The sequence below is a fragment of the Arachis hypogaea genome, chromosome 11 (assembly GCF_003086295.3).
Source record: "Arachis hypogaea cultivar Tifrunner chromosome 11, arahy.Tifrunner.gnm2.J5K5, whole genome shotgun sequence".
Lineage (NCBI taxonomy): Eukaryota > Viridiplantae > Streptophyta > Magnoliopsida > Fabales > Fabaceae > Arachis > Arachis hypogaea.
The window spans coordinates 137,548,397-137,569,004 of record NC_092046.1 but is presented as its reverse complement, the minus strand read 5'-3'; the positions used below and the strand labels follow the sequence as shown (position 1 = coordinate 137,569,004).

Sequence of the window (20,608 nt, the reverse complement as noted above, 5' to 3'; positions counted from 1 at the left end):
TATGTGTTTGTTTTTTTAAGATAAATTTTTATTTTCGGTTTTAAAAGTAATCAGCGATACGGTTTGTAATATTTCTTGCTATTAGAGTGGCGCAGCCGGAAGCGTGACTTTCTGGTAGTGAGAGTGTTACAGATAGCATACGTTTCAATAATATTTTTTTTTGACAATGTAAAGAGGTAGCATTCGTTCATGAATAGGGCGCATAATATCTGAATAGGCCAAATTACATATAAACGGAAGTGCATCTTCCATCCACACTGTATTTGAATTAGTAAGAGTCATTTGAGTCAATTCATAATTTTTGCAAAAGAATTTAAGATGAGTTAATTTGTCTAGATAGCAAGAGAATTTAGTATAGTAAAAGAGAAAGGGGTTAAAGATGAGATGAGAAAAGAAGCAAAGATATACAAAAATCATTGAATGAGGGAGCAACTTGGAGGGAGAGTATAACAGAGACACTCCAAGAAAACTAACTTGTTGCATAATTTCTACTCACTCAATTAACTAGGTTTAGTTGCTCTAATCTCTATATACAAAGAAGTGAAGTCGTAATTAACTCAGTAATTAGCTTGCTAAGTTTGGCAACTTGGCTGATCAGTAACATGCCCCCTCAAGCTAGAATGTCTTGGCATGTAAAAGTCAAGAATTCGAAGCTTGGAAGTGCACGAGCGAAAGGGAGCTGGAGCTAAGGGCTTGGTGAGGAAGTTAGCGACTTGTTCAGCCGACGAGACAGATAGCAAATGGATTACACCTTCAAGAAGCTTGTCACGGATGATGTGGCAATTGATTTTAATATTTTTGTCCGCTCATGAAAGATTAAGTTAGCTGCAATGTGTCTGGAAGATTGGCTATCACTGTAGACTGGGGTTGTTTGTGGGTGAGGGATCTTTATATTGGTGAGTAAATTTCGTAGCCATTGAACTTCTCTTGTGGCTTTGGCTAAGGCTCTATATTCTGCTTTTGAGGAGGAGTTGGAGACTGTTTGTTGCTTCTTGCTTTTTCAGCTGATCAAAGCGGTTCCAACGAAGAAGCAGAAATCTGTGATTGATCTTCTTGAGTCTGGACACTATGCCCAATCAACATTTGAGTAGCTAGTTAGGGTAAGATCTGAATTTGCAATTGGGAAGAACAGGCCATTGTCTGGTGCCATCTTCAGATATTATTATTATTATTGAGTTACTATATATATATATATCTAATGAATAAATTTATCATTACTTTTGTCCAACAAATTATGGTACAATATGATTGTGCAATTAATAATAAGAATAATAATTTTATTTTACTTTTTTTTGGACGAAAGACTGTTATGTCTAATGGAGAAAAATGTTAGAAATTGATCTGTATATTAATTTTTTTTGGAGACTAAAATATCTGTTTTTAAAATTCTTGGAGACTAATATAAGTAATTATTCTGCCAAAAAATGAACTAAAAACTAATTTGTCTGTCAGAATAAAATTATGAAGATGTTTTTGTGTAAATTTTTTGGGAGACTAAAATATCTGCTTTTAAAATTGGGAATCGATTTGGATAATTACTCCAACTTTTTTAATATCAATCTTAGTAGATCCTCAGTTCCCCTTTCTTATTAAGGGGTCTCAGGTTCGAGTCTCATGTAGTACAAGCTTGACCCAAAAAAAAAGGATATAGTGTGTGTGGGTGTAGTGTGTGTGAGTGTGTAACCTAGGATTTGGGGTTGTCCAATCCATTGACCCAAAAAAAAAAGTCATCAATGGTTTCTGGTTCTTCCTGCCAGCATTGGTTTTCATTGCTCAACCAAAACTTAATGCTCTTAATTGAGCATGTGTAACAAGAATGAAGTACAGATCATGATGCATAAATTACAAAGATAGAATTCTTTGATCTTTCACATAATCATGTATAACCTCTTCATTCTATGTTCTTGTGCTTTACCCTATGAATATCAATGGAAGTAAATACGAGAATCTATGGACATATTTTCAAGGACAAAACAAGATGGACCTTACTTGCCTTTTAGCTCATAACCACCATTGCTATGTCACCTCATAAAGACAAACAAGGGCCCTTAATTTGCTTTCTGGCCTGCTGTTCAAAATTACTAAAGTTCTAAGCAAACTATGATCTGTAAAGTGGTAGTATAACATTGGATAAGATGACCCTTGATACTTCTGCTAACTCTTATGGCAAAGTGATCGGTGGGCAGTGGCGGCGATAAAATTATCTGCTGCTGTACCATATCCAACTAACTTCTCAACAAAAAGTATTCTCCTAAAAAAATCAAACTTCAAAATATACAAGTTGTATACACTTCCTTGTCACATGTTAAACAAGGTAGCTAGACAGAGGACCTTGGCTGAGATATCCGGAACAGCTGCCAAGCGATGTAGGACCAAGCGGTAGCACTGATTCAAACAGTAAATTACTGTCATTCGCCAGAGTAAATTGCCAGAATTGTTAGTTATACATTATTATGCAACTCAAGGTTGGAGCAGTCTCAACTTTTAGTTCACAACTTAGATACATAATTGCCAGAAAGAACTAAAAGAAAATGAAGATCTTCAACTATAAAAGGTTTTTACTGATCAAATTATTATAAGAGGCCCAAAAATACAATTATTATTTACTGAGGCATGATCCTAAAGATCATAAAAAACAAAAGATATAACCCTTTTTCCATATGAATGCTGACAGGATTGTCCTATAGTTTGGTCCATGCACTCAAATAGGTCCTTGTCCTAGTTTGGACTAGATCCTAATTCATTTATAAAACATGTTAGACACCCAGGTTACCACTTTTTACAAAGCGTCAAAGCCTTTTTTAGGCTTTTGCATACCAACTTGTATAACTAAACAATGCATACTATATTAGTGTTCTTATACTCATATATAATGCATTATTTATTTGATTTAGAAAGTTAAATGTTGAAATTGTAAATTTGTTTGAAGGTCCTAGATCTTTTAATAGAATTTTAGGTCAATACCTGATCTTAAAAATGATCACCCTAGGCTTTAAAAAAGGACCTATATTAAGCATATAGGCAAGGCCTAAGCCATCTATTTGAAATCAAGAGGCCTGTTTAAGACAACCTAGCTTATTTTCACCCCTTGGATAGAATTCTTTTTTTTTTTTTTTGGGTTCGATAATAAAAAGTGAGGTGAAAAAAAGAGAGAAAACTATAAGAAAGATTGAAGATAAAAGGATGCAACCTTTTAAAAACACATTTACTTTTGCAGGAAAGACCTTGATTTCATAAACACTGAAAAGAAAAAGCCAAATAAAAGATGGAGAGAGACAATGCATTTCTTTAACCATACATAATACATTACTTTTGGAGGAAGGACCAAATTTTGATATCCTCATATTAGAGACTCAGAGTATAATTGAAAAAAAAAACGAAAGTGATTGAGTGTGAATTTTTTCCCCTACCCCCAGCCCCCAACCCCTACCGAAGAAGGAAAAAAACACAAATGATGTCTGGTTCTAATCACCAAGCAATAAGCGGGAAAAGAAAATCATGAGAACTAATCCGACAGATGTTTGCATAAAAGCCATGCAGATTCATTGTAGGCAACCCAAACCTGTTATCCTACAAATAAATGAAATAATTAGGATACTCGAATAAAAAATAAACTTTAACATGCTTATTCCCTAATTAAGTAATGAAGAGGGTTTTTTTGAGTTTTTTTTCCCTTAAACATTTTGTCTTTAATCATCTTAAGATCACTTAATGGCATGAATCCAAACAGATCATTTTCAAAACTTCTGACACTAACAATGCTATAGTTCCTGACATGGTTAAAACTTAGGAAGTCTATTAGCCAGAGATCCAATATGTAATTGTGAAGGCAAATTTATCTTATATTTTTATTTTTAGAAGCTTCACATTTTAATTTGGAGAGGCGGAAAAGGGGGAGGGGGGATATAATCTTCTTATTGTATTGAGAATCAGTGAGAAAGTCTCGAATAAGACACCCTTTTTCCTCCTAAATCTAATTCCACTATCACATTTCTCTCCAAAACTCTAAACTATCTTCCAATAAAGAGTTCAGGGTATTAATACATTTGAACAAATCTCTCTCTTTTCTGTTTTGTTACAAATTCAGACACAACTCTGCCGATTAGAGTGCCACCATTAGTCCACAAAGAAGGAAGTTGGCCCTAATTTAGACATCTGGTAAATCCAGTCGTACTGGTGCAACCACAACATCGATGTAGGAATCAAGTAGTGTATTTTTTCAGAGCTCATGATAATCACAGAGAAGATAAATAGGATGATATTCTAAGAATGAAAAGGTTCACGGTAAAATAATTACTTTCGCTCAAATTAGAGGCACCCTAAATCTTACCACAAGGAGAAGCAAGATTTAACGAAAAAATAAAAAGTAAAACTTTGATAGACGCGATGTTAAAAATAGAAAAATTAAGTCAACCATATAGAAGACAGCTAAAATAAAATGATCCAGTCAAACATGAAAAGCGGAATGCAGTATTTTTGTGGCTACACAAAATAAAATCAGACGGACTGACGATTGTATTTATGAACAAATTAGGTGAAACTCAGTACACGGACCAGGCTGGGTAGGCAACAGATTGGATAAGAACCAAGGACCTTCTGATCCTTCAAGAAATCCCGCTAAAACAGAATGCACCTTATTCCAAATGGTAGTTTGCTCTTATTATCATTTAAAACAATAAAAAATAAGTGGACTCTGTTCAGATCCCCTAACATGTCGGTTGCACAATAGATTGCAGTGTGAGAATAGATCTATAATTTCTATTAAAGAACCACTCTGTTTGTGCAGATAATAAAGCATATAAAACATCTCTTGAGGACATAAATAACTTTCTCTAACCTTTAACTATGGATACCATCCATAATAATTACCAGGGAAGAAAATATTGATTATACAGTCACAGTTTACAAACGCCACAAAATCTAATATAATGTTGGAAAATTGGATACTTACATGGAATAATGGATCGTCATCACAGCAAAACCACCAATAAAATGGGTTCAACATGGTGAACATCAGGAATCTAAATGCCAATTTGAATTAATTGTGTCAATCTGATAAGGAGGTCTTCGATATGATTTTTCGCTTCTTCAATAGCCCATCCATTAACTTGAAATATGCAGATTTATGCAAACTAACTCCTTTCTGCTCTGATTCTTGAAATAGTTTCATTGCCTCTTTGTACTTCCCTTGAGTACAAAAGTCAGTTATCTGTTCTGAGTAATTCATGTCGCCTGAACCAAGCATTTGTGAAGTGTCTTCACTTATCATATTTGGACTTGTCTCTAGGAGTTTTGACATGAATTTCTTTGCTTCCTCAGTTCTCCTAGCATTAGTAAGTGCACCAATGATGACAGTATAAGTATATTGGTCCGGCCCTAATTTTTTCTTCTCCATCTCAGTCATGAGGTCAAATACTTCATCAAGTTTCCCTTCTTTGCAAAGGACGAAAATCAACGTGTTGTACGTAACTGCATCAACGGGCTTACCTTTAATGATCCATGTGTTAAACAAATTAAAGGCATTCTCGAACATACCATGTTTGCAAAGCCCTCGAAGAAGAATGTTACATGTAATAACATCAGGCTTGAATGAGTTCTCAACCATTCTGTTATAGAACAAGAATGCTTTCTCCAATGCTCCCTCCCAATAGAAATCATGAATAATTATGTTACACGTAGCTTCATCGGGGGTCAAACCTTTATATAAAATCTCATTCAATTTATCTACAGCCTGATCAGTTTTTAAAGAATGACACAACCCCTCAATTATAGTATTATAAGTGACAACACTAGGAATGATCCCCTTCTCCTTCATCTCATCCCAAAGCTTCAGAGCTTTGTTTGTTTGATCATTTTTAAAGTATCCCATGATTAGAGTTCCATAGGTTACCTCATCGAGAATATAACCTCGCTTTGCGGCCTTCACAGTCAACTCGTATGCCTCTTTGAGCAGCTTCTCCACGCACAATTTGTTCACTATAGTGTTCAGAGTAAAAGTATCCATCTTTAAACCTTTCCTCCCCATTTCATCCATCATCTTAAAAGCTTCTCCTAGATTTCCTGCTTTACAATAACCATTGATCATAGTATTATAAGTAAAACAGTCCGGTGAAAACCCACTCTCTACCATCTTTGCCACGACATAGCCAGCTTCATCCATCTTACCTTCCTTACAGTACCACTTCACTATTATATTGTGAGTCACCGCATTTGGCTTGACTCCCTTTCCCTTCATTTCCTCAACTAACTTGAATGCCTCCACACTCCCCCGCCACTGAAAACACCGGTCAATCAGAGTATTGTAGGTAACCTCATCCGGCATCACCCTCAAGCACTCCATATCATCCCTATGGCTAATCGCCTTCTTTACCTTCCCCTCGTCGCACAAACCCCTCATGATTGTATTATAAGTCCAAATATCCGGTACCATGTCATTTGCTCTTATCAACTTGATAACCTCGGTAGCCTCCTTCAACCACCTCAACTTACAATAGCCATGAACCAAGATATTATAGGTGTTCCTATTTGGAGAAACCCCGCTACCTTTCATCTCTAGCAAAATCTCCCTAACCTTACTCAATTGGCCCTTATGCATCAAGAATATTATTGTAAGTGATATTATCAGAAGAACAAGCAAAATCAGTCATTTGGTTCAAGAAGCTAGAGCATCATTAAAATTATTATCAAGACAAGAACCATGCATCAAGATGTTGAAGGTGGTGGTGTTTGGGGTTATACCGAGCTTAAGGGAATCGTTAAAGACTTGTTTGGAGAGGTGAATGGAGTGGGAGGAATGAGGGTGGCGGCGGACAAGGGAGGAGAGGAGGGAGTGGCAGGTGAGGAGGTTGGGTTTAATATGGAGGAGCTTCATCTTGTTGAAGAGCTGGAAGGCGAGGTCGGGGTGGTCGGAGAGGGCGTAGGCAGAGAGGGAGGTGTCGAGGAGTGGCTGCGGGAGACGCGGGCGGCGGAGGGGGAGCTGGTGGAGGGAGTGGCGGGGGTTGTTGGAGGAGATGAAGTTGAGGAGGAGGGAGTGGGCGGAGGAGTAGCGGCGGTGGACGAGGAGGCCGGGGAGGAGGGCAAGGAGGGGCTCAGGGGAGGAGGAGAGAGAAGGGTGGGGAGAGTGGGGGAGGATGTGGAAGAAGGAGAGGAGGGGGGCGGAGTGGGTGCGGTGGAGTTGGGTGGAGGAGAGGACGGAAAGCACCGTGGGGAGGGTGAGAATTTGGATTAAGGGTTTGAGCGCGGAGTGGGGGTCAGGGTGGCTGGTGAGGATGGAGGTTACCGTTTTCAGCAACTGAGCTTTCGATAAGGCTGCGGTGGTTGCTGCGTCGGTGGTGGTGGTCATTTTTATCGCATTAGGGTTTAGGGTGGTAATCAGTTAAACGGGAAAGGAGCTGCTTCCCTTATTTTATTTTTTCAATTTAATTTTTTTTATTTTATTACTTTATATCTTAAAAATAGAAAAATTAAGTCAACCATATAGAAGACAGCTAGAATAAAATGATCCAGTCAAACATGAAAAGCAGAATACAGTAGTTTTATCGCTACAAAAAATAAAATCAGACGGACTGATGATTGTATTTATGAACAAACAAGGTGAAATTCAATATACGGACCATGCTGGGTAGGCAACAGATTGAATAAGAACCAAGGGCCTTCTGATCCTTCAAGAAATCCTGCTAAAACAGAATGCACCTTATTCCAAATGGTAGTTTGCTCTTATTATCATTTAAAACAATAAAAAACAACTGGACTCTGTTCAGATCCCCTAACATATCTGTTGCACAAAGGATTGCAGCGTGAGAATAGATCTATAATTTCTATTAAAGCAACACTCTGTTTGTGCATATAATAAAGCATATAAAACATCTCTTGAGGACATCAATAACTTTCTCTAACTTTTAACTATGGATACCATCCATAATAATTACTAGGGAAAAAATATTGATTACCCAGTCACAGTTTACAAACGCCACAAAATCTAATATAATGTTGGAAAATTGGATACTTACATGAAATAATAGATCGTCATCACAGCAAAACCACCAATAAAATGGGTTCAACATGGTGAACATCAGGAATTTAAATGCCAATTTAAATTTATTGTGTCAATCTGATAAGGAGGCCTTCGATATGCTTTTTCGCCTCTTCAATAGCCCATCCATTAACTTGAAATATGCAGATTTATGCAAACTAACTCCTTTTTACTCTGATTCTTGAAATAGTTTCATTGCCTCTTTGTACTTCCTTTGAGTACAAAATTAGTTATCTGTGCTGAGTAATCCATGTCGCCTGAACCAAGCATTTCTGAAGTGTCTTCACTTATCATATTTGGACTTGTCTCTAGGAGTTTTGACATGAATTTCTTTGCTTCCTCAATTCTCCCAGCATGAGTAAGTGCACCAATGATGGCAGTATAAGTATATCGGTCCGGCACCAATTTTTTTCTTCTCCATTTCATTCATGAGGTCAAATGCTTCATCAAGTTTCCCTTCTTTGCAAAGGACAGAAATCAACGTGTTGTACGTAACTACATCAGTGGGCTTACCTTTAATGATCCATGTGTTAAATAAATTAAAGGCCTTCTCGAACATACCATGTTTGCAAAGCCCTCGAAGAAGAATGTTACATGTAATAACATCAGGCTTGAATGAGTTCTCAACTATTCTGTTATAGAACAAGAATGCTTTCTCCACTGCTCCCTCCCAGCAAAAGCCAGGAATAATTATGTTACACGTAGCTTCATCGGTGGACAAACCTTTATCTAAAAGCTCATTCAATTTATCTACAGCCTAATCAAATTTTAAAGAATGGCACAACCCCCTAATTATAGTATTATAAGTGACAACACTAGGAATGATCCCCTTCAACTTCATCTCATCCCAAAGCTTCAGAGCTTTGTTTGTTTGATCATTTTTAAAGTATCCCATGATTAGAGTTCCATAGGTTACCTCATCGAGAATATAACCTCGCTTTGCGGCCTTCACAGTCAACTCGTATGCCTCCTTGAGTAGCTTCTCCACGCACAATTTGTGCACTATAGTGTTCAGAGTAAAAGTATCTATCTTTAAACCTTTCCTCCCCATTTCATCCATCATCTTAAAAGCTTCTCCCAGATTTCCTGCTTTACAATAACCATTGATCATAGTATTATAAGTAAAACAGTCCGGTGAAAACCCACTCTTTACCATCTTTGCCAAGACACAGCCGGCTTCATCCATCTTACCTTCCTTACAGTACCACTTCACCATTATATTGTGAGTCACCGCGTTCGGCTTGACTCCCTTTCCCTTCATTTCCTCAACCAACTTGAATGCCTCCACACTCCCCCGCCGCTGAAAACACCCGTCAATCAGAGTATTGTAGGTAACCTCATCCGGCATCACCCTCAGGCTCACCATATCATCCCTAAGGCTAATCGCCTCCTTGACCTTCCCCTCGTCGCACAAACCCCTCATGATTGTATTATAAGTCCAAATATCTGGTACCACGTCGTTTGCACTCATCAACTCGACAACCTCGGCAGCCTCCTTCAACCACCTTAACTTACAATAGCCATGAACCAAGATATTATAGGTGTTCCTCTTTGGGGAAACCCCGCTACCTTTCATCTCTAGAAAAACCTCCCTAACCTTACTCAATTGACCCTTATGCATCAAGAATAGTATTGTAAGTGATATTATCAGGAGAACAAGCAAAATCAGTCATTTGGTTCATGATGCTAAGAGCATCATTAAAATTATTATCAAGACAAGAAGCATGGATCAAGATGTTGAAGGTGGTGGTGTTTGGGGTTATACCGAGCTTAAGGGAATTGTTAAAGTCTTGTTTGGAGAGGTGAATGGAGTGGGAGGAATGAGGGTGGCGGCGGACAAGGGAGGAGAGCAGGGAGTGGCAGGTGAGGAGGTTGGGTTTAATACGGAGGCGCTTCATCTTGTTGAAGAGCTGGAAGGCGAGGTCGGGGTGGTCGGAGAAGGCGTAGGTAGATAGGGAGGTGTCGAGGAGTGGCTGCGGGAGACGGGGGCCGCGGAGGGGGAGCTGGTGGAGGGAGTGGCGGGGGTAGTCGGAGGAGATGAAGTTGAGGATGAGGGAGCGGGCGGAGGACTAGCGGCGGTGGACGAGAAGGCTGGGGAGGAGGGCGAGGAGGGGCTCAGGGGAGGAGGAGAGAGAAGGGTGGGGAGAGTGGTGAAGGATGTGGAAGAAGGAGAGGAGGGTGGCGGAGTGGGTGCGGTGGAGCTGGGTGGAGAAGAGGACGGAAAGCTCCGTGGGGAGGGTGAGATTTTGTATTAAGGGTTTGTGCGCGGAGTTAGAGTCAGGGTAGCTGGTGAGGATGGTGGTCACCGTTTTCAGCAGCTGAGCTTCCGATGAGGCTGCGGCGGCTGCTGCGTCGGTGGTGGTGGTCATTTTTATCGCATTAGGGTTTAGGGTGGTAATCAGCTAAACGGAGAAGGAGCTGCTTCCCTTATTTTATTTTTTCAATTTAATTGTTTTTTATTTTATTACTTTATATCTTAAAAATTGAAAAAATTAAGTCAACCATATAGAAGACAGCTAAAATAAAATGAACCAGTCAAACATGAAAAGCAGAATACAATATTTTTATGGCTACACAAAATAAAATCAGACGGACTGACGATTGTATTTATGAACAAACAAGGTGAAATTCAATACACAGACCATGCTGGGTAGGCAACAGATTGGATAAGAACCAAGGACCTTCTGATCCTTCAAGAATTCCCGCTAAAATAGAATGCACCTTATTCCAAATGGTAGTTTGCTCTTATTATCATTTAAAACAATAAAAAACAAGTGGACTCTGTTCAGATCTCCTAACATGTCTGTTGCACAAAGGATTACAGTGTGATAATAGATCTATAATTTCTATTAAAGCAACACACTGTTTGTGCAGATAATAAAGCATATAAAACATCTCTTGAGGACATGAATAACTTTCTCTAACCTTTAACTATCGATACCATCCATAATAGTTACCAGGGAAAAAAATATTGATTACACAGTCACAGTTTACAAACGCCACAAAATCTAATATAATGTTGGAAAATTGGATACTTACATGAAATAATAGATCATCATCACAGCAAAACCACCAATAAAATGGGTTCAACATGATGAACATCAGAAATTTAAATGCCAATTTAAATTTATTGTGTCAATCTGATAAGGAGGCCTTCGATATGCTTTTTCGCCTCTTCAATAGCCCATCCATTAACTTGAAATATGCAAATTTATGCAAACTAACTCCTTTTTACTCTGATTCTTGAAATAGTTTCATTGCCTCTTTGTACTTCCCTTGAGTACAAAAATTAGTTATCTGTTCTGTGTAATCCATGTCGTCTGAACCAAGCATTTGTGAAGTGTCTTCACTTACTATATTTGGACTTGTCTCTAGGAGTTTTGACATGAATTTCTTTGCTTCCTCAATTCTCCCAGCATGAGTAAGTGCACCAATGATGGCAGTATAAGTATATCGGTCCGGCCCCAATTTTTCTTCTCCATCTCAGTCATGAGGTCAAATGCTTCATCAAGTTTGCCTTCTTTGCAAAGGACAGAAATCAACGTGTTGTACGTAACTGCATCAATGGACTTACCTTTAATCATCCATGTGTTAAATAAATTAAAGGCCTTCTCGAACATACCATGTTTGCAAAGCCCTCGAAGAAGAATGTTACATGTAATAACATCAGGCTTGAATGAGTTCTCAACCATTCTGTTATAGAACAAGAATGCTTTCTCCACTGCTCCCTCCTAGCAGAAACCATGAATAATTATGTTACACGTAGCTTCGTCGGTGGCCAAACCTTTATCTAAAAGCTCATTCAATTTATCTACAGCCTGATCAGTTTTTAAAGAATGGCACAACCCCCTAATTATAGTATTATAAGTGACAACACTAGGAATGATCTCCTTCTCCTTCATCTCATCCCAAAGCTTCAGAGCTTTGTTTGTTTGATCATTTTTAAAGTATCCCATGATTAGAGTTCCATAGGTTACCTCATCGAGAATATAACCTCGCTTTGTGGCCTTCACAGGCAACTCGTATGCCTCCTTGAGTAGCTTCTCCACGCACAATTTGTGCACTATAGTGTTCAGAGTAAAAGTATCTATCTTTAAACCTTTCCTCCCCATTTCATCCATCATCTTAAAAGCTTCTCCCAGATTTCCTGCTTTACAATAACCATTGATCATAGTATTATAAGTAAAACAGTCCGGTGAAAACCCACTCTTTACCATCTTTGCCAAGACACAGCCGGCTTCATCCATCTTACCTTCCTTACAGTACCACTTCACCATTATATTGTGAGTCACCGCGTTCGGCTTGACTCCCTTTCCCTTCATTTCCTCAACCAACTTGAATGCCTCCACACTCCCCCGCCGCTGAAAACACCCGTCAATCAGAGTATTGTAGGTAACCTCATCCGGCATCACCCTCAGGCTCTCCATATCATCTGTAACATCCCGCATTTTTGAAAAACCTAAATGTAAATAAATTGTGATTTTATCTTGTTTAGTTTAAATTTTGTAATTTTAGAAATTATTTTGTTAGAAATAATTAAATAGATTCGGAAATAGTTTTATTTTAAATCAATTAATATTTTTAAGTAATCTTATTATAATAGAATATTTTGTATAATTTTAGTAATTGAAAAATAAGAAAAAAATTGTATAATTTAATTCAAGTAACTTTTATTCTGAAAAGGTTACGATTTATTTTATTAATTTGATATCTTATTTTATAAATTAATCAATTAAGAGTAATTAAATTAGTTTTATTAATATTTAGAGTTAAGTTAATTAATATTTTTGTGTAAATTCTTATAATTGGTTATTTTATATATTTTGAAAATTATATAATTTAATTTAAATAATTTCTATTATGGATAAATTATGGTTTATTGTATTAGTTTGAGCTCCTAGAGATTAATTTATTAGAAATGATTAAATGGATTTTTATAAATACTTAAAGTTTAAGTAATTTTATTATAATTAGATATTTTGTAAATTGAAATTAAAATTCCAGTGATAGAAAAATAATAAAAAGTTATATCATTTAATTTGAATAATTAGTATTGAGTTTAAACTATATTTTATAAAAATGTGATTAATATGCTTATTTTATAATTTAAATTAGAAATAATTAATTCAACTTAGCAATATGTTGATAAATGATGTTCCTAAATATTTTAAGAGAGTATATTTGGTTTTAAAATTACTCTACCTTCCAATTTTATCAAAATATCTATTCATATCTATCCATATCTTTTTATAAAATCCTAATTTTAACCCTAATATCACAAATTCCTAATTTATAACCTAAATCCCTAAATCTACAATCAGAAAGGGGGGCACGGATTCGGTACGCGCTCCCTCTTAGCGCACTGAAACGCCAAAAATGTGTTTGGCGTACCCGTAAGCTAAAAAATGTCAAAATAACAATATTTACTTTTTGGGGTTCTTTTTGCAATTGCACATAAAATAAAGGGTTATTTTTTTATTTTTTAAATGAATACCCATATTTAATTATCTATTATTGGCTTACTGCCATTAACATTCTTCTCCAAGTTTTCTTCTTCCCCTTTCTCTGCTGTCGTAAGCGCACGGCCTCCTCCATTATCTCCAACGCCAACAACGACTGAATCCCCAAGACCTCTTCTACTCGCTTCTTCGTCACGCTACCAACTCCTTCTCCTCCCCCGTTCAGTCATGGTGGTTTCGGCAGCTTTTTATTGGGCACGTCTGAAGTCCATTGCCCACATTCTACCGAAAATTTCAGTGACTCATATCGTCCATCCCTTTAGAAGTGCCCACATCCTCATGCTCAACAGTGAGATTCACTCTCATAGCATAGAAATTGGTGAAGCTATTGACTAAATTTGGAGTCTTTGTGAATCGTTGTTGAAAAGCATCGCTGAGATTATGAGTTGGGTCGGTGGAGATTATGAGAACAGAGTCACGAACAGTGGCGAGAAGAATGAAATGAGAGTATTGAGCTGCATGTAGTTTTGCCAACGCCATCTTTGCCACCAACGAAGACCCATTTGAGAGTTTCTTGTTCTAGAATATTCCTGTTTCTCTCAACTGGGGTTTCGAATAATCCGTCAAAGCCTAAAATCAGATTCGGCATTTTTAAACCATGAATTATCATTTATACAAATACAATTATATCTTTTAATAAATAAATTATTAAGTAGTTTAATGGAATTAATTTTGAGTATTATTTTTTATTTTTATAATAACTAAAATAACTTAAAATTAAAAATTAAAAATTAAAAATTAAAATTTGTATTAGATATTATCTTTAAAATGATACTGATATCATATTAAAATATACGTGGACATAAATATTAAAATATTATAAGCACATCTAAATATTCTAAAATTAATCTCTTATTTCGTATTAGTTTATGTACAAAGATATGTTTTATATATCTAAATATTACTCTTATCGACAATGAGTTATGACTCAAATGTCCCTGTACTCATTTAGGAGATCGGGTTTGAATTTTCTTATTTTTAATAAAAAAAATATTACTCTTATCTTATATATGCAAATATCACTTTTATTATTTTTTTTTGTCTTTCTTTTATTAGATTTTGTGAAAAACAAAATAATTTTTAGAAAATATTACAAAAATTTTAATTGATAAATTTATTTTCTATATCATTTAACCATAATTAATAAAATTAATGTAATAAAATTATTAATTTTCAATATATATAAAATTAATTAAACTACTCTTAAAATTACTAATTTAGAATTTATTGTTCAAGGTTGATGAGGTTTTTATTTGTGTAACAAAAAATATTTATCTTTTCTTTTTAAAAAACACAAAACACTAATTACGAGAGTTTGGGAGTTAAAGGTTAGGGGTTAGAGTTGAAGGTTTGGAGTTATTGACTTAACTACTAGATGACTAGACTAGTCTAACTTAGTTAAAATATATTTATCTTATTTATTAATTTTTATAGCATCTTACTATAATTCATACTCTATATAATTAATCATCTTCGATGACATATTTTTACAATTAATAAAATTAATTTGACATAATAATTAATTTCTCATATCATATTAACATAATTAATAAGATTATTTTAAAAAAATTTTAATTTCTTAAATCATATTACTATAATTAATAAAATTATTAAAAAATTTATTTTTTTATGTATTTTCTATCCTCTCTTTGTACTCTTTATTTTTACTAATTTTTATAGTATTTTACTATGATTAATATTCTATATAATTAATAATTTTTCATGACATATTACTATAGTTAATAAAATTAATTTAACATAATTATTAATTTCTCATCATATTAATATAATTAATAAAATTACTTTGAAAATTTACTAATTTCTCATATCATATTTCTATAATTTATAAAATTACTAAAAAAATAACTAACTTTTTAAATTATATTATTATAATCTATACAATTATTCTAAAAAAGTACTAATTTTATATGATATCTTACTATAGTTAATAAAATTATTTTCGATATCATATAACTATAATTAATAAAATTAATTGAACCAAATGACTTAGCTTATAATAATTGGTTTAGAATATAAAATTAATTTAAAATATAAATTCATTTATAATTTTTTTTATAAAGTGTTCCATTCTTATCAAAACTTCAAAAATTAATGATCAGTAGACGAATATGACCAACCTTATTTTTGACTTTGTTTGACAAAAAATTCAAAATGGTAATCATCCAACAAATTGTACACTACTATTCATTAGAATTCCAAATGATTAATTAACGCGCTGAGTATTGAAAATATCAATGTGGTCAATGCAAGTATGATCCGAATCTTAAATTAGTTCCAAAATAAATTTAAGATCAAATTTAAAACTATTTGAAAATCGAAATTTAATATTTAATTGAATTTAAATCTATAATAAAAGCCAAAGGTTAATCAATGTAAATATACATAAATTCAAATTCAAAACATGGTGAGAATTAACGTGTCTAACAGGTTTTCTATATATATTAAACGACAGAGGTCCTCCGTAACGTGTGTCCGTGGTCTCGCCAGTTACCGGTACCCATCAGTTTACAGCAATCTTTGCTTTGCTGGCCACCAAGCTACACTTGCCACGACACGCGACTGTTTACTTCCCATTGTTATCCGATGGTGATCTTTTCCAGATCCGGCGAGGACACTATGCAGATCTTCATCCTCCGAACCAACGAGTCGCAACAGATGCGCCATTCGAAGAGTAGGCAGCTTTGCAGTGTGATTCAACGAGGGAAACTTCCTGCAACTCCATTGATGGTCAGTGACGAAAACGTAAACTTCCGCACGATTCTAGTATACGTCAAATGACATCAGCGGTGAAACTCCTTCCTTTCCAGCCCAACCCCATCGTCTCTGATTAACCGTAACCCAGAATCATTAACTTCAAATAATTCCATCTTAAAAATTGTTAACTAATTCTACATAAACCTAGATAGTTTTCAGATCTAATAAAACTAACCAGTAACAAAATAAATTTGTAAAATAATCCCTCTGACACAAGATATCCATTAACCAATCAAAGGAGGGAAGAGAAAAGGTAATCTCTACCATTAGATTAAAAGAACAAGATAGATCCGACGAACATCATTTAAAAACGCACCGATCGGCCAAAAATAAGTGCTATGCGCACAGGTGTGCCAAAGATCTTCGGCACATGGAATCCGTGTCCCAGAAATAGAAGGGAAGAAAGAAGGAAACGGAGAGCAGAGGAAGAGGGTGACGGAACAGAGAAGAAGAGGGAAAAGTGGATCGTCATCGGGGGAGGAGGAGACTGCCGCCGTCGTGAGCCATCACTGCGCGCTGCCATCGAGTACACGGACCAGAGGGAGACGCGAGCAGTGACCGAGAGGAAGCTCCGTCCTCGTCGCCGTTCCATAGTCACTGTTGAAGCCAACCTCGTTGTCATTGGAGAAGCTGCGCGTTTAGCCGAATCGTCGCTGCTGAACCGCTGCTGTGCCGCCATCAAGTCTGAGTTAAGGAAAGGAGACGTGGAGTCGGCGTCGCCCAGAGAGAAACGCGAATGGAGAGGAGAAGCAGAACGCATGGTGGGGAGGCTTTTCTTGTCACTGCCACCGCCGGAATCATGAACCAAGGTGGAGGAGAAGGCCGTCTTCCCCGTTGCTGCTATAATCGTCCGTGCTGCTGCCGGTGCTTCTTTGTTCTGTTATTCCTTTCTCATTCTTGTAAGACATTCTTGTTCTGAACCTCCACTTGACGTTCTTGTTTATTCCGCTGCCATTTTATTAGCCTTACTCTTGTTCCAATTTAATTTAGCCCCTGTTCCACCCTTGAATTTCTAGAATTATTATTCTACCCAATATGAATTCATTGTTTTGCTCACTGTCGTGGCCAACTCGCGTTGCTGCTGCCCTGTCAAAGCTGCTGTGAGTGTTACTAACATTAGCGGATAAGGGATGAAGGAGCTACTGCATTTTGGGTGCAGCCCAACCAGTCATCACGCCACAATTCCGCCGTCGGTTTCTGTGAAATTTGACATCGAAGTAGGGGGTTTAAAACGATTTCAATTTAAGAATGCCTACAAGGTTTATTGAGTAACTGCAAATAGATTTAATACCGGTGAGTAATTGATTGATTATGTGAATATTGAATTGTGGCTGAAATTGTGATTGGAATGGTTGAGATTGTAATTTGAAATTGTTGATTAGTGATATTGATTGATTATGTGGATTGGGAATTGTTTGATGACCAATTGTTGTGAATTTCTGAATTTTAATGGGTTATATCAGATTGGTTGCCGTTGAGCTGTTATTTGATATATTGTAAAGTTAATGAACTTGCTTGGTGGTTGATTTGGAATTGATTTTGAGGGATATTGAAGGGTTGGATCTTGAACCTAAATGATTTGCTGAAAATCAGGTTCTCTTGAAATAAAACGGAAACTTTGAAAGTGATTTAGTAACTCTATAGTGACTGAAATTATAAGAATTTAAATGTTAAGTAAATTTTAAGTGTAATTGTGAAAATTCAATTTTTAAGGTTTCGTATCAACTAGAGAATTAGTTATGATTTTTCAAAGTTGAACTCTAAGATCTGATTTTCTGCATAATTTTAAACGAAGTCAGAAACTTTGAAAAGCTATAACTACTTACGTAATGATCAGAATTGCATGAGACCAAGCCTGGATTAAACTTAGGGATATAAGGAACTAAACTGGTAAATTTGAGACTTTTTCATTAAGTTTATGATTTATGGTGAATTTTTGAATTGGGGATGTCAAATTTGGTTTTTCTGTAGAACGTTTAACACAGCAGCAACTTGATTCCTTTATTGGAAATTTTTCAGTTTGAATTTTGAAATGGAACCAAATTTAAATGAAACTTTAGTCCTATTATTTTTATGTCGTAAAATTTCAGAACGGTTGAACTTGCGGTTTAAAAGATACGAATTTTTGAAATACGATGCATTATGCAGTAAAGGCCAGATTCTGTTTTCTTAACTCAGTAAATTTGGAAGTTTATAACTTTTGAACCTGGTTGGATATCAAGGTGAAACCAATTGGAAGTGAAAATTAAGTATGTTTAGCATATGTGACTTAAATTTCAAGGCTATCCATATTTTGATGAGTAAGTTATAGGACTTGGAAGAAGATAAGTTTATTAAGTTTTAAAACAGAATTCTGCAGAAAATTAGTCAACTTCTAGGTTATATTACTTCTTCATTAAAAATGATACTGACCTGAAACCAATTGGAAAAGAAACTTGTATGAGTGAAGTTTAACTATATCAATTTTTAAAGTCATTGAATTTAACTTGGATTTTATATTGAATTTTGAATATCACATGCTGCTGCTGTTTTTCTGGTTTTACGTACTACAGAGCAGTCACGGTTTTTCCTCTATTTCTAAGGCTAGAGAAACCAGAAAATTATGATCTATGGTTTGTTAGAAAGCTTATTTCAAGATGAACGCCTGGACATAAAGTTTGTGCGATTCCGAGTTCATTTTCTATATTAAAAACAGAAAAGAAGATAGGGTGTTGAGAATGCCTGAGTGAGAGTTATGAGTTCATAAAATTAAAGATGAACCTTAGCGTTATATGGCTGATTCAATATTGGAACTTGTTTGATTCTGAATTGATTTGATATTGGAAAGGTTGAAAAGAGCTTGGTGAATTGTTTGGTTGGGACCCGTAAGGGTGGCTAAGTCCTATTTTTAAAGGAGATTATGTTGAAATTTTTCTAAAAGCATAAGGACTTAATCAAAATAAATATTTAAGGCTTATTTAATGATAATAACTTCAATGGTTCTTTTAAAAAAAGAATATTTGGTTTATGGGATTGTTGGCAGGGGCGTGGGTCTAGTCCCGCTTGCTCAGTGCGTAAACCATTGTGCAGGGATGGTGGTTTTATCCCGCCTGCAGTGAGGACGGTAGTTTTATCCCGCTCACGTATTGATAAATTGTTCAGCAAGGACGGTGGTGTGATCCCACTTGCATATTGTTTTATGTACACAATAAGGATGGTGGTTTAATCTCGCTTACTGTGGAGGCAAGGACGGTGGTTTAATCCCGCTTGCATGTTCTGGACAAGGATGGTGGTTTAATTTCCGCTTGTCTATGGAACCTACGGATAAGGATGGTGGTCTAATTCCGATTATCTGAGTCGGGTCTGGCAACATAATCGACGCGTGAGCTCATGGCCAGTAGGACAGGCATGCATCATATGCATCTATGTGACATTGTTTGGGTGTGTATATTGTAATTAGTTTGCCTAAATGAATAATCCTGTTTAACTACTAATTACTATACTTGATGTAATTGCTCTTGATTGTGTTTGAACCTCATTACCTGTGTTTGTAACTGATTGTTTGGATTGTGGTGATTGGATGTTGATTGAGTTGTTTGGGCCTGAGGCCGTGATTGGTACGTTTGAGGTCTAGTTTTGTATAAAGTATCTGACTGGTTCAGCATAGACTTAATGAACCTATGCTTGGAGCAGGATGATCATTTATACCGCGTAGGTAACTTTTTTTATGTTATGGTCTAGGAAAATATGAAAAATCAAACTGGTTCAGCATAGACTTAATGAACCTATGCTTGGAACAGGTTGGTCATTCATACAGTTTAGAAAACTTTTAAGAGTTTTATAAAGAAAATATGGGTCTAGGATTTTAAATAATTAACTAATCTTTTTAAAGGAGGTTAATTTTCTTTTAGATGTCTCTGAATGAAATTAACTATTTGTGCTTTATTCTTTACTTTCACGGCATTCTCGACCTCTACTGAGAACATGTGGTTTGGTTCTCACCCCCAAATTTTTTACCCTTTCAGTGACATAGGTTTGAAGACGCAATTTGAAGCTGTGAGCGATTAGTGGGTTTTCTTTATGGTTTTAATTGGTCTGGTAGAGTCCCCTCGCTGATTGTCCCTTGAGATTTTATTTCATATAGAGGGGTAGGTTTGGTATATTGTATTTGAGTTTTATTTGGTTTCTTTTGTATAAGAATTATTATCAATAATATTTATGTGATTATTATTATTTGTAAATGTTTGAATTATGACTTTAATGAATAAAAAACAAAATTTTCTGGAATTTTCTTAAAACTGAA

General features: G+C 35.7%; 1 pseudogene; it reads right to left on the bottom strand.

Annotated features, from left to right (window-relative positions):
* Positions 1 to 8,372: 8,372 nt before the first annotated feature.
* On the bottom strand, positions 8,373 to 9,705 carry LOC112721939 (uncharacterized; annotated as a pseudogene).
* Positions 9,706 to 20,608: the final 10,903 nt, after the last annotated feature.